The sequence below is a fragment of the Amaranthus tricolor genome, chromosome 8, assembly GCF_026212465.1.
Source record: "Amaranthus tricolor cultivar Red isolate AtriRed21 chromosome 8, ASM2621246v1, whole genome shotgun sequence".
NCBI classification, from domain to species: domain Eukaryota; kingdom Viridiplantae; phylum Streptophyta; class Magnoliopsida; order Caryophyllales; family Amaranthaceae; genus Amaranthus; species Amaranthus tricolor.
This window is the reverse complement of record NC_080054.1, coordinates 14,732,364-14,748,206: the sequence shown is the minus strand read 5'-3', so window position 1 is coordinate 14,748,206 and position 15,843 is coordinate 14,732,364. Positions and strand designations below refer to the sequence as shown.

The 15,843-nt window shown below is 31.8% G+C and overlaps 1 pseudogene; it reads left to right on the top strand.

Moving 5' to 3' along the window:
- The first annotated feature begins 205 nt into the window (after nucleotides 1-205).
- On the top strand, nucleotides 206-12,182 carry LOC130820509 (pentatricopeptide repeat-containing protein At5g24830-like; annotated as a pseudogene).
- The last annotated feature ends 3,661 nt before the right edge of the window (nucleotides 12,183-15,843 follow it).

The window sequence follows — 15,843 nt, the reverse complement described above, 5'->3', positions numbered from 1 at the left end:
CAACCCGTAATATAATACTCCCTCCAAACCAATTTAGTTGTCTCATTTCCTTATTTGGTAAAGTCTTTTTAGTTGTCCCATTTCTATTTGTCAATCTTTTTTTATCTAAATATTCTTAGTTCACACAAGTAATTACGAATATACCCCTATATACCTTACTTACCCAACTTCTAAATTGGTTTGGAGGGAGTATTAGTTGGCGGGTCAACGGGCGCGTCGGGGTTGTTTTAAACAACCATAGTTGCGATACTCATTCCATTGCTGCCATACTCGCTTCCATTGCTGCGATACTCATTCCTTCCTCCCTTCTCTGAAATTCCTTCCTTCCTCCCTCCTCCATTGCTGCGAACTCAGGTACTTGTCTCTGCAAACTCAGTCCTTCCTTCCTTTGTTGCGAATGAATACTAGGGAAATTATGAGTGTTTTTTTTTTTTTTTCCCCAGTCCTTTCGAATGAACACTGCTACATTAGCGAAATTAGGGTTTTTCTTTGTTTAGTCCCTTTCGAATTAGGGTTTTAGTTCCTTCAAAATTATGGTTTTCAGTCCCTTTCGAAATTATGGAATTGTTCATTGATGTCCCTTCGAAATTAGGGTTTTCAGTCCCTTCGAAATTAGTGTTTTCAGTGCCTTCGAATTTCATTCTTCACTTATGCGAAATTAGGGTTGTTTGCAATCAGGGTTTTTTTTTTTGTTTTTCTTCCATAAAATTGATAGGTAGATTGGATTTGATTTGTGGATTGGAATTATCAAATTTTAGTGCTGTTAATAAGTAGTCTCATGAATTAGGTGGATTTGTTGTTGGTTTTTATTGTTATTTTTTTGATTGGTGATTGGAATTGTTGATTTTTTTGATAGGTTGATTGGAATTATTTATTAGTGCCAACAATTTGACCTTATGAAATGCCAATAATTTGAATGAAAACAAAGTTATTATAACATTTATAGGCTTTAAATGAATTAAACGTTAAAACGGTGAATTAAACAAAAACTGGAAGCTATCATGTGGAAAAAACTTACAAAATGATGAATTAAACGGAATTTAACAAGAACTTAACGGAAAATGTTATGACAATTAGATAGTGCATAAATTGGATGCTACCATGTGGAATTTTCTTAAAAAAGTGCTACCATTGGCATTTCATAAAAATTGGATGCTACCATGTGGAATTTCTCCTTTTCGTCTTCCGTCACTCTCCAAATCACTATTTTCATTATATTTAGGGTTTAAAGACCGCAAATTCATTCATTTTGAAGATTTCAAGAAAATCCATGGCTCATTCATCACATATTTCTCCTTTCAGTAAATCACTCTATACTTCTCCATTTGCTTTATCTGTATCTTATTAAATGCTAATTTTTCACTTTTGTCTTTATCAGCTGTGGATGTCGCAAGATTTAGCTCTCTTTTTTCTCCACGCAATTCTTAAGATTTCTCCTTATTCTCAACCCTAATTTGATTTTTATTACATGTTCTAATGTCATTGATTGTACATTTAGGCTACAATTTTATTATAGTTTGAATTTCTTATATACGATGTTTTGATTATGTAAGTTGATGAAATAATTTGGTGTATTCTATGTAGCATTTGAGTAAAATTTTTTTCTTGCTTGATTTGTTTGGCAATGAATGATGGTGTACTTGGGGGCACATGGAATCGATTTGTACATTTGTAGCTCCCTAGAGAGGAATAGTTCCAAATAGTGAGCTTATATTGACCTTAGCTATATTCATAATGGTTTATGTATCTCTAAGATGACGAATATATATCTAGCTACGTAGAGTCATAGACCTACTAAGTTGATATGAAAGAAAAAGTTCCATGTGAAAGTATAAAAAATGTTTGAGTTAAGTTTTTTCCTTGCTTGATTTTTTTATTAACGAATGATAGTGAACATAGGGGCACATAAAATGGATTTGTACATTTATAGCTCCCTAGAGAAGCATAGTTTCCAATAGTGAGCTTAAATTGATATTAGTTATATTCCCAATGATTTATGTATCACTAAAATGAATTTTAACTTTGTTGGAGGTTGTATATGTTTGCCACATTGTTCCATGATATACTAGATTTGGATGTAAATCAGTTTAACTATTTTATTCTATGGAGAGATGGGAAAAATATTTTGTTGAAATGAGTTATGAGCTATAGCCGATAAGTCACTCCCAGCTTTATTGAGTAGCTTATGTTATGGTCGAGATAAATAGGAAACTTTCTTACGGTTATTGGTAAGACTCCATACATTTAACACATTTTCTCCCTTTAGGTGTGATCATAGAGACATTTGGGTAATCTTATTATTGTTATCATTGTAGTAAATTTGGGAATCTATTATTATTCTTCTTCTATTGCATATAGAAAATTATTTTATGAAGTTAATTAGAATTGTAAGTTTGTAACCTTAAATGCAATAAGCATATACATTTTTGCCCTTTTTATTTGGAGTTGTAGTTGGTCATTAATTGGTGGGCAATTTGCATCGTGTAGTTATCATACTCTATACTTTACTTTTTTTTTCCTTTGACGTTTTATCTATGCGATGAGATCTAAATGTAAGCAATTAATTTGACGAGACAAATAATGGAATCCTATAGGGCTAGAAAAAAAGACTTGCATGTATTTCGCATTTCCTTGAAAAAGGCATACGTTTAAGTACCAAGTGAAGTACTCTGGTGAGAAACGAAAAGTAAGAGTATTCACAAGAAATAGATTAATACAATGCATATTTTTTAGTTTTAGGGATATTGAACAAGATATGACCCATAAATGTGGGGGTCAAAAATGGTAAGTGGGAAATGCAAAAAAGAGTATTCACAAGAAATAGATTACTACAATGGATATTTTTTTAGTATTCGGGATACTCAACATGTCAAAATGGTAAGTGGATACTATAATATTATGTAATTGAGGTGTGCCCTAATGCTAAAGGGCAACTTATATACCAATAGACAAAGGCCACTATATGGATCTTAAAGTTGGGTTTTTAGAAAGAGCGGTGGTCGAAATGTAGATGCTTATATGCATGAGTGGAAATACATAGAGATGTAAAATTTGAAATGAAGATATAAGAAAATGTTAGGCATCATAGATATTGAGGATAAGATGGAAAAAATCGTTTTAGATGTTTTTGGCATGTGCAAGGACAAAGTCGGTGAATCAGTTAAGAAAATAAAGCGTTTGAACATTGAGTGTTTTAAAAGAGTGTAGAACACTGAAAATGACCTGAAAGACAAGAATGGAAAAATATATAATGAATTTAGATTTACATTTTGAGATGATAGAAAATCAAAATGAATGTTGAAGGAGAATTCATATGGACAACCATTAAAATGATCTTTTGGTTCATTTAGTTGAGCATAATCTTTCGGCGTTGTTGTTTTTGTTGATGTTTTATTTATCTTAAGGAAAAATTGACAACTATTTATAAAAATGACAAACCCTTGTTATATACTCCTATAATAAACTACCTCATAATTGATTTTCCTAGTTATAGTTTAGTGTTGGATAGGTTGATAAAAGAATAAACTATTCTCTTACCTTGATTGATTTGTTTGGATTCATGTAGCTTTATATATATAAAAGACTACATCATAATTGATTTTCCTAGTTATGGTTTATTGTTGGATAGGCTGATTAAAGAATAAACTATTTTCGTACCTTGATTGATTTGTTTGGTTCATGTAGCAAGATTTTGGCATTATTGTTGCATTAACATTTAACATACCTATGGCTGCTTAAATTGGATGGATTCCTTCAAATGATATTGATATGAGATTTTTTTTTTGGAAGGTAGATTTTTTTTTTAAAAAAAGGAACCTTTTAATGGTTATAGTTTTGTAATTTGCAAGGTGGTTTTTTGTCATTTTTTCTTTAATCTTATCTTTTCATTCTTATGTGGAATATAAGTTCTTAATTGGTGAAGCAAACATTGAAATAACTTAATTTTATAATTCATTATTAAGTTATATGTACAGGATAGTTGGATATGATGCAATTGTCATGTTTGTTAAAGATATAGCTATGAATGTACGAGACTCTTATCAACAGATGGTGCGAAGTCCTGAATCAGAAAACAATAATTTTCACGAAGAAGAAGCATCTCGTGCAGTTTTTAATGTGTTAGATGGCATTTTGAAAGACACCTTGGATCGTTTGAAGACTATAAGGTGGCCATTTTTCTACAGTGCTCTTTCATCATTATTAATTCTTCTTTCGTGATATCACATCATCATATTCGAAGTGGTTTAAAACTGTACCAAATTTACATTTCTTCTATTTCCTTTAGATGTTTGAATGACATGTTCAAGTTTTAAAAAATTCAGTAGGCCCTTGAGTTTGTATCTATTTCATGTGACCCCTCATCATCTTTCAATTTGTTTTGTGGAAAAATAGAGTTCATACAATATTTGAACTGGACTTAGAGGATGGAGTTAAGTGTGGTAGGCTTGTGGGAACTAGGAACTTATAATGTGTTATTTTATTGATTTGACAGGGAAGCTGTTTCAGTTCCTGAATTTATATTGGCAAAGGTTTCTGCTACCACTGACTGTTGTGACCTCGAATCGCTTATTAGGGTTTTTCTGTGTGGAAGGTAAATTAGAGGCTGCGCATGGGCTCCGCCGTCAACTATTGGCAAAGTGTTATGTTCCTGATGTGATCACACAATCACCTAGTTAATGCATTTTGTAGAGCTGGATGCTTGGAGGAGGTTGATTGTCTTATCAAAGAGATGTTAGCTCAAGGTCCTTTGCCTAATTGCACGACTTTCAACACATTTATTAGGGGTCATTGTTTAAAGGGTGATATAGACAAAGCTTTGTCTGTATTTTCCTCAATGGCACAACATGGAATTAAGCCAAACAGGATTACTTGTAACATTCTTCTTCATGCTCTTTCTAAAGAAGGTTTGGTGGAAGGTGCTAGGAATCTACTCATGAGGATTTTAAGCGAGTGTGAGAAGAAGCATATCGATTTAATTACATCAACAATATTAATGGATGGATATTTTAAGAATGGTGATGTTGTTGAAGCTCTTCATTGTTGGATAAAAATTTTGCATGAGGGTACTTAATTGGATGTTACTGCATTCAATGTTCTTATTCATGGTTTTTGTTTAAATCAGGAAATAAAACTTGCATATATTTGGTTTGGAAAAATGATTAACAGAGGATTTCTTCCTGACGTGTTCACTTGTAATTCATTCATAGGTTACTTATGTAAAATTGGAATATTTGATGAGGCATTGAAGATTCTGGTATGATGCTGAAAATGGGAATAACCCCTAATTGTATTACTTATAAGATGCTTGTTCAAGGTCTCTGTTTACATAAAGAGGCTCATAAAGCCGCACAACTACTCTGCTATATGTTAGAAAATTTCATTGTTCCCGAGCCTATCATTTGGAATGCCATCATCCACAGTTATGCGAAATGTGGAGCCACAAGAAGTGCATTTTCCATACAAGAACTAATGGTTGCTATTGGTGTTATTCCAAATACATATACCTATAATGCAATGATTTATGCCTTGCTGAAGAAGAGAACATCAAACAAGCTTTATTTCTCAAAAGAGAGATGGATGATAGAAGTATTTCTCCTGATCTGGTGACTTACAATATGTTGGTGGGTGCCTCTTGTAATCTTGGGTTGATTGAGCTTGCACTTGAGTTACGCGATGAAATGATTAGGAGAGGGTGCTTCCCAGATGTTGCGACTTACACTGAACTAATTAAGGGTTATTGCTTCAAGGGTCAATTTAAGGAAGCAGAACAAATTTTTGTCAGATTATGGCGTTCTGGTCAAGTTGACCATGTGCCATGCCAAATTTTGGTTAAAACTTACTGTAGATTCGGAGTGCTCAACCATTCAATTAGCCTCTTTGAAAATCTATTGAATGGATAAAAATGAGTGTATGCGAGCTTGATAATGATCAATTCATTTAGAGACTAAGAAAGAAGCTTCGGAAGTGGGTAACTAATATTTTACACATCTTGAACTACAATGAATAGTGAATAGAGGTGGATGTGACAATGACGACAAACATTGGAATCGAATATAGTTACTCCATCAAGAGCATATTGTTCTGCAAGTTTCGTAAACGTCATTGAATCCCAATGATGTCGAACACTTGTCAGTTGTCACCTATGGGTCATTACTAATTAGTTACTCTCTCCAAGAGCTGGAGCTGTTGATTCTTGATATTTGCACCAATCCATATCAATTTTTGAGGTAGGTCTTTGAGTGTCTTTTCTTTGATCTTCTTAGCTGTTTTGATTTGTTATCTCGCGCTACTGTTCAAGATTTACTTAAAATAGTCAAGCATCCATATTTTTTGACTCAAAGCTTAAATCAGACTACCTATTATGGAGAACTTCTATGTTAGCTTTAGTTTCTTATGATAGATAAAAAAGATTAACACTATGTTTAGATAATAATTTTGGAAAGAAAAGAAAGAAAGGAAAGGGAAAGGGGGAAGGGAAAAGAAGGGAAGAGAAATTAAAAGAAAGTAACAATTTTCGCCTCACTTTATGGTTTTAAAATAGGTTTCTTTATAGTTCTTATATTTCTAGTTGTTTGTAAGAATAGCATCTTGTAATGGTTGTTAATCCATGATTGTAAATCATTGGTTACGTAATAGGGATTTGTTGTTCGATAGGCTCAAAATCTTCTATGAAAAAGTCGTCGTGTAACATATTGACTCATTTTTTTTACATAGTCAAGGTGTTTGCTTTGGAAAGGCAACAAAGAGGGGATGGAAATGACGAAGAGAAAGCGAAGGTTAATGACATTAATGGTGATAGTATTTTAGGTAGGTAAAGCTGTAAAGGCGAGGGAAGAAGAGGGGGAAAGGAAGAGGAGAGAGATCTTTGAGTTTTTCCTTCTAAATCTTTCCAATGTTGAAAAGATTTGTTTAGTACAAAACATAATGGACTTATCCCCTTCAATTCCCTTCCTTCTATTTCCCTCCTCTCCCCTTTTGGTATCTAAATGCCGGAAATGACATCCTTTATTTTTCGCATCTTTATTTTCCTCTATTTTCTTCTATCTAAACATAGTGTTATACAACTTATCTTAAATTACATTGAGTCAATTGGGAAAGATACTCCCTAAAATTGGGGTTATATCAAGTTAATCAATTGGTGGAACTATTTGATGAAGTGTGAACATCATTGGATCATACGTGTCAATTACATTTATGTCATGCATGAAAATTACTAGAAATAGGCATTTTAGAGTATGGGTCGTGTATAGGGATCTAAAAAATAGCACTGAACCTGGACCTTCATATATTGCATCCAAACCCGCATTTAGACCCTAAAAAAACTTTTTTCATAAGTGGATTTTAAGGGTGTAAAATTTTAACCTAATCTGGACCCTTAGGTCTTATAATCTAAAGAAAAATATATGAAATGTAGTTGTACAATATAAATGTTCTTACTGAACTGAATTCCAAAATCAGGCTAAAAAGTCATTATTTGGTTTTTATAAACTCAAAACTCATTTCCATATTATTCTAACCGCAAAGAATAATATCTAGTAGGAAATAATTGGTTCTCAAAAAGATGCTGAATAAATGTCTAATAATTATGAATGAAGATGAATCTAAGTTTACCCTTAAATTGACTTTTAAATTATGAAAAGAAACACCAAAAACTATAAATTATTGAACACTATACTAGAGTTGTTGAATACATGTTCCATATTGAAGAAAAATGCAGCTACATTTTTCTTATGATGTCTGTTTTGCGTTTGAATGATTTGAACCACCAAATTCTTCAATTTTAATTTGACGTGACCTTTGATCTAAGTTTTTGCCTTTAATTTTTGAAAGTTTGGAGGAAAGTTTGATTGGAAAACCCTAGATTTCTTACAATAAGGGTAGAAATCCAGAGGAGAGAGAATAGAGTAGAGCTTAACAAAATGGACATAATGTTTTGTAAAACCCTAATTTCACTATTTAACCCCAAAATTTAAACATTAAAAAATGGGTCTAAGGTTTGGATTCGGGTCTAAAGTATTTATTGGACTTGGACCTAGACTTGGGCCCCTAAAAAGACCCTTAAAACGAGTAAGGTCTAATAGGGCCTGGGTAGGGTATTGGACTCTTGCCCATCCCTAAAAATTACAAAGGGAGAATATGAAACTTTCTTAGAGCTTTGAAATACTCTAGAAATCATACGCTATAATTTATGTTATTTTGTTGGCAAGTTTGTTTGGGAAGTTGTTGAGTTTGTTACTTTTTTTTGTATAGAGAAAATATATTTTTCTATTGGATTTTTTTTCATGCAAGTTCAAAATTTCAATCTATAACCAGGATTATCTGGATGTAGTTCGAGTCGTATTGTATTCTATTCTACAATCGTTCCTTAAATTGTAATCAATTAGCTAGACATCATCAATGAAGATCTGACCATCGATGTTGTAAACATTCCTAGACCCTAATGCTTCAACATATGTTTTATAGTTTTTGACCCCTCATTTAGTATGCACGTGGTTATTTTATGCATAAGCTGGTTACTGAATTTTTTTTTTTTGCTAAACAGTTACTCCGAAAACTGTATAGTCAACGTTAATAAGGATTACTTGAGCACGAGGATGGTGCAGAGTTTTTTTCCTTCCTATGCACCGTTGTCTGGTCAGAGTGAACGAAAAGCCTATCAGGGCTTTTATAATTTCATCAAACAAGTCACGAGATTAGATTAGATTAGATTATTGCACTAAAGGTGCATTTGGGTTAGAATAATTTTGGGTCGAGTTAAAGTTGAGTTCTATGTTCACAAAGGTAATACACCACTATGAATTCAAATTTGAAGTTGGGCAAGACTGGGTCTATTTTATAATCGTCCAGGCTAAATGATATGTGAAACAAGTTGAAATGCTTGCCACCTTGGTTGTGTAAGAAGCGTAAGTACATTATACTTTCGCTTCTTATCTCGGGTCCTAAACAACCTGGCAATGACATAGATGTATATCTTGCACCTCTCGTTGAGGATTTGAAAAAGATGTGGGATGAAAGCGTTTTCGTGTTTGATGCACATGCTAATGAGGAGTTTACCTTGCGTGCAATGCTCTTATTTACTGTTAATGATTTTCCGGCATATGGCAACTTATCAGGGTATCAGAACAAAAGGAAGAAAGCATGCCCAATATGTATCGATGACATGGAATCCACTTGGATTCCTTAGTGCAAGCACATATTCATGCACCATTGAAAGTTCCTCCCACGAGATCACCAATATGGTAAAAAGAAAAAGATGTTCAACGGGGAGGTTGAGGAATGTGTAGCTCGTCGACCGTTGACCGTTTATGAGGTTTATGAACAGGTTATTGGAGTTGAAACTGTATTTGGTAAAACAATGCAAGTGCAAAGGGGTGAAGATCGACTGTGGAAAAAAGAATCAATCTTTTGGAAGCTTCTATATTGGAGAGATCTACAGGTTAGGCATTGTTTTGCCGTTATGCATATAAGGAAAAATGTATGCGATGCCATACTCGAGACGTTCATGAACATTCCGGGTAAGACAAAGGATGTTAAGGTCGTGTGAGATTACTTTGAATGTAAGGGTATTCGTCCGGGGTTGTAGCCACATGTTATTGTGAGTATGAAAAGAAATAGAGCTGGTGAAACTGGTGGCAGTAACAAGGGAAAGTGCGGTAAGAAGAAAATGAGTAATGATAAAGTTTATTTGCTTCCAACTTGCTAAAAATTGTCTAAAGCAGAGAAGCATGCATTTTGTAAATCTTTGTATGGCATTAAGGTTCCGTCTGGGTACTCATCCAACATGAAGAGATTTGTAATCCTAAATGATGAGTTGAAGTTGGGAAGCATGAAATCTCGCGATTGTCATGTAATGATGCAAATGTTCTTATGAATTGCAATCCATGGAATACTGCCAAAACATGTGAGATATCTATTACTGAGCTATGTTCGTTCTTTAACACAATTTTTAGTAAAATTTTTGATCTTTTTAAACTTAATTCTCTTCACGTTGACGTGATTATAACTTTATGCAATTTTGAGATGTATTTTCCACCTTTTTTTTAACATAATGGTTCATCTTATTGTCCATCTTGTTCGTGAAATCAAGCTTTTGAGTCCAATTTTTATAAGGTGATGTTATCCTTTAGAGTGCCAACTGATAGTTCTACAAAGCTAAAGGAATGCAGCACAAAGTGAGGAGTCTTTATACTAGCCACATAGGCCAAGCAAATATTCTACATTGTAGACCCGTCTGATAAAAAATGATCATTGTTGTACTGGGAAAAAGAAGTATCCTTGGTATAGGTGATATTACGGATGAGGAAGAATATGATGCTTTTGAAGACTCCCTGCCCTTTATCAATCCAAAATCTGTGGATGAAGATGATGTAGATCTTAGTTATACACGTGTAGATCACACAAAAGGAATATATTTGAATTAAGTAATTCACAAGGTATGAAGTATTTATGCTTTTTTGACACTTTTTCGCATAAAATAGTTCAAACTTAGTTTGTTTTGCATGAAACTCGGCACACAATATTATTTGGTATATATTATTGTGTTGAAATGTTTAGAGTCGAAAACAATAGTTATATGCTTGATATTACGTGCTAAGTTGCGTTTTTAACGTTTTTAAAGCATTTTTGGCACTTTCTCGCATAAAGTAGTTCAAACTTGGTTTGTTTTGCATGAAATTTGGCACACAACACTAGTTGGTATATATTGATGTGTGAGATGGTTAAAATTGAAAATAATAGTTATATGCTTGAAATTACATGTTAAGTTGCGTTTTTGAGATTTTTAAAGCGTTTTTAGCACTTTCTCTCATAAAGTGGTTCAAACTTAGTTTTTTGCCACGAAACTTGGCGCACAACACTATTTGGAATACATTATTGTGTTGAAATGGTTTAGAATCAAAAGCAATAGTCATATGCTTGAAATTTCGTGCTAAGTTGCGTTTTTAAGGTTTTTTAAGCGTTTTTGGCACTTTTTCGTATAAAGTGGTTCATACTTGATTCGTTTCCCAAGAAACTTGGCACACAACATTATTTAGTATATGTTATTATGTTAAAATGATTACAATCTAAAACAAAAGTCATATGCTTGAAATAACGTGCTAAGTTGCGTTTTTGAGGTTTTTAAGCGTTTTTGGTACATTTTCGCATAAAGTGGTTCAAATTTGATTTATTTGCCATGAAACATGGCATACTACACTATTTCAATTTGGTATATGTTATTGTGCTGAAATGGTTAGAATCGAAAACAATAGTCATATGCTTGAAAATGCGTGCTAAGTTGCATTTTTAAGGTTTTTTAAGCGTTTTTGGCACTTTTTTAAATTCTAATATTATATATTTAACATTGGTAAAATCTAATGTATAAGTATTGCATAAGCTTTTTTAATTTTTTCATACTCACTCCTATTCATAGAGAATGAGACATTTCGTTATTGGGTCAATTCACTGAAAATGTCTCATTTTTATTTTTGTTATTCTTTTTTACCCTTTTACGCTTACTACAACAACACAATAACACTTAATTATAAATGCTCTTACTGGAAAAAGAGAATTTTTCACACTTTTAAGTGGTTCTTCACTCCTCCTTGGTTTTAGTGCAAAATCCAAATGTCTCATTCACTATGAGTAGGAGGGAGTATAATATTTAGGTTTTATACAACACTCTAGGGGAAACACGCACTTTGACGAAGGAGAAATGCGCGAATTGAAAGAAAAGGTGGTTGTGTATCTCTCTAATTTATGTGTTTGGTAGTGTAATTAATATACATATACTTTTGCCTTCCTGGAACCGCAGCATATAGTTATTTTTTTTTTGTGTAACTATATGCTGCGGTTCTAGGAAAACCGCAGCATATACTGTGTTTTTGTGCTGCGGTTTTAAATCTCAGTATTTAAAAAAGACTATATGTTGCTATCATTTATGCTTGGAGTCGAAACTGTAGCATACGGTGGCAAAAAAACTGCAGTGTTTGTTTTTTCTACTAGTGGTATGACAGCTTCTTACCCAACTCTTTTTGTAGAACTTTACATTATATTTACTTTATAATATGTAAAGTATGAAATATGTTGATATATTTTAGTATGAAGTTAGTTTAATGAAATTATAATCAAGATTATATTAAGTACGTGTATGCTAAAAGTATTTTTAGTATGTTAATTTAATAATTTTTGAACAAGTTTAGAAAGTTGGGTGCAAAATTATATTCTAGTGATATTAAGTATAATTTATGTTATATATTTTTGCTAGTATGTTTATGAGTTCTATGTTACATTTAGAATGTTATTATATTTAAGAACTTTTATGTTAGAACTTTTACTAATATGTTTATGTTAGCCTTCAAACTAGTTTATAAGGTATATTTTATGAACGTATTTTTTATTAAGAGTTTGATTTACTATTTTAAATTATTACAACTATTTTTGTGATAATAATAAAATAGCAATTTAAAAAGATATTTTTGAGAAATTTTTATAAGCTATTAAATATTGAAGTGTTTTTCTTGAATATATGAGATTTCATATAAAAGTTACTTTTAATCACTATTTAGTATAAATATTTTATCTGCTAACTAATTGACCAAAATTTATGTAAAATGATGTAAAAGTACTTTTAGTATACTTGCCGTTCAATCTATGTGTGAAATATTGATTTTGTGAGATTATAAGTTTTACTTGTTTTATAATTAGAAATATTGATTTTCGTGAGAATTATAAATGTTAAAACTAGAAATATTGATTTTTGTGATATTATAAGTTTTATTTGTTGTATAACTAGAATGTTGATTTTTGCAAATCTAATAAGTTTACTTATTTTTTTTTTCTAAACTTGAAATATTGATTTTTGGGGAATTTGTAGAATTTTGGAAACTTACCCAAATGATACAAATTTAACTTGAATTGTAATTAGAATATTTGATTTTTTATGAAGAGAATAAAGTTTTATTTATTGTAAAGCTGAAAATGTTAATGTTAGGAACTTATTTAAAGAGAAATATATTTTTGTAGTTACTTATGAAAAATATTAATTTGGAGACTATTAATAGAGGGTTAAGTTATTAGTGTGAATTTAATGAATTATTAAAAATAAAGTTATAAATAAAATTTAATGTGTAAAATAATAATGAACGTATAAAGACAAAAATTAATTTTACGCCATGATTAAGAATTTTATTAAATAAAAGTAGCTATTACCTAAGTTGATCAAAGTCAAATTGTAGTAATAAAAATGTGATGTACTTGTGTGAATGAATTTTGATTGAATGACTAATAGTAAGGTAATGTCGAACCATGGACCGGCATGAAAAATCTCGGCATCCGAGTTGGCCGGCACGTAAAATGTGATGTAAGACAGGGGGTTTGATACATATCCTATAGAGCTCGAGCATAGTTGTATTGGAGGGGTGACAACTCCCACCACAGTTAGGGTTTAGGACTACAATCCTCACCTAACCAGACCCTTATATATATCAGGTGGTATATTGTTGCGCTTGTTGATCAGTGATAAACTTGATTAGTGTTGATGATATGATGCATGGTACGGTTATGAGTATTAACCAAATAAATTTACTTAAGTGTTAAGATTACCGAATTGTATAAGTGGCAGTAACGTACTTCTGTCAGGATTAAGAATGGTATCTTAATAATGACTTAAAAGTATGGAACAGAAAAAGAATATAGTAAAAGTATACGGTGGTGTCAATTAATTATAAGTTCGTACTTACATTATTATTTTGTAAATATAGCGTATAATTTTCGTATTTTGAGCTGGATAGGAAGTTATGTTCTGCGTTAAGCGCTGATCGATTTAATCGGCTGTCATCCGTATTATGGATAATAGCATTTTGCAGGATTTAGTTTCAAGTTCCGATCCAGGCCGCAGCAATTACTATTTATCGAAAACTTAGCTGCGTTTTGTACCTTTATTGATGACTTGATGATGATGTAATTTTTTTTTTCATTTGGAGCAAACAATATTTCTTATCAGATGTAATATTTTACTTTTGTTTTAAACAACTTCAGTTTTTATGATTTAAAGTTTTAACAAATCGACATTTTGAGACTTCCGCAATATTTTTGTATTAAACATTATTATTAAATGTTAATTATGTATCGAAATTGCCGCCCCTGTTACAAATATATATTTGTCTTTTTATTCATTTTTAACAAATATTTTACTAATTTTGCTGCTACTATGTAGAAAAAAAGAAAAAAAAAATATGTGACAAACTTATTCAAATATAAACGCTAAGCAAGAACTAAAATATTGATGCAAAATTAAATAATAATGTGAAATCAATATTATATTGATCACTATACTACATATTTTAACTTTGAAAATATCTGTTTAACAAATATAAATTTGAGGTGTTTAAGAAATAAAAAAGCTACCAAGCTCAAAAGTATTTGACTCAAAATAAATTAAACATAGAATTATTGACTACATACAAATCCCATCGAAAATATAAATAATATTAGATGATAATAATAATTAGGATAAATATTAAACAAACCAGTTTTGTTCTACCCTTTCTACTACTCATCATCTCCTTTCTTATTCCCATGTTCCAAATCCCTTTCTCTTTCGCTACACACAAAGGAAATTGCAACCTCTGATTCTCGATGAAGCTAGCAAGACCTGCAATCTCTAATTTTCGATAAAGCTAGCAAGAACCTTTCTTCTTACTCTGAGTCTTTCGAAACACCACAACAATGGCCATCCTCCTCCTTTGATATTGATTGAAGCACGTGGGTCCTCCCTCCTTTGCTTTCAACTTTTGAAGAAACAAGATTCCTTATTCCGCATCTGATTTTAGAATTAGGGATAAAGCAACAGCAGGTATATTCATCTTGCCTTCTTTATCTGATTTTCGAATTAAATAACCAAACCATAAATCCCTAATTTCGTTGAGCATCAAGAACTGAATAACCAAGCTTTCCATTCAAACCATTCAAAACCTAATTAACCTTTCCTCATTTCTCTGATTTTCAGTTATAGATGTCGCAGAAGGCAGTGGCTATTGCCTCATCTTTCCCTTAATTCATTGCCGCCAATTCAGAGGTAAAAATTGTATTCCTCTTAATTATTATTCCGTTTTTAATATTCTTGTCTTTTAATCCTCATAAATATCGAGATTATCAATTTCTTCTATGTTATTATATATTCTTATTGTTACTCATCATCATATTATCCCCACATTGAGATTAATTGGATCTTTTGAGATTTGAGGATTTGTGAAAAACATGAAAGGCGGTTTATTTTGGTTTTTGGTTAAAATCTAAAAATATCCAACGGGTCTTCTGTTTCCTTAACTCTTCACCCTTGAGCGAAGAATCATTTTTCGTTTAGCAGTAACCAGCTACGACTACGATATACATCTCTCATTTAAGAAAATTTCACGGCATTAATTTTTGTAAAGGTTTTTTGTTATTCTCCCTCCTTCTCTCTTTACTGATTCATTTCATGTCCTTTTGAAATTAGCTATGCTAGCTTTGTCGATTGAGTTGTTCAGTTACCTAGTTTGTTTGATATTTAATTGATGATTCCATGATTTTGGGTTGATTGAATAAACTTTGAGTTTAATTTGGCTATAGATAATGAGTTTGTTTGGTTTTTATCTAGTGAAATTATTTAATGTTACGGTTTTCAATTTTTCTAGTGAACAAATCGCAATTTTTAATTTTTGGATGTATTAATACTATAATACAGAAGTAAGGCCATTGATGATATTCATTTCTAGGTCATGCTCGAAACCCAAACATTTTCCCCAGTAACAGTCAAGGTATAATTTCTTTAATCTTCTTCCATTTACCCGTTTAAAATTAATTTGTCAATTAAGCTACTGATTT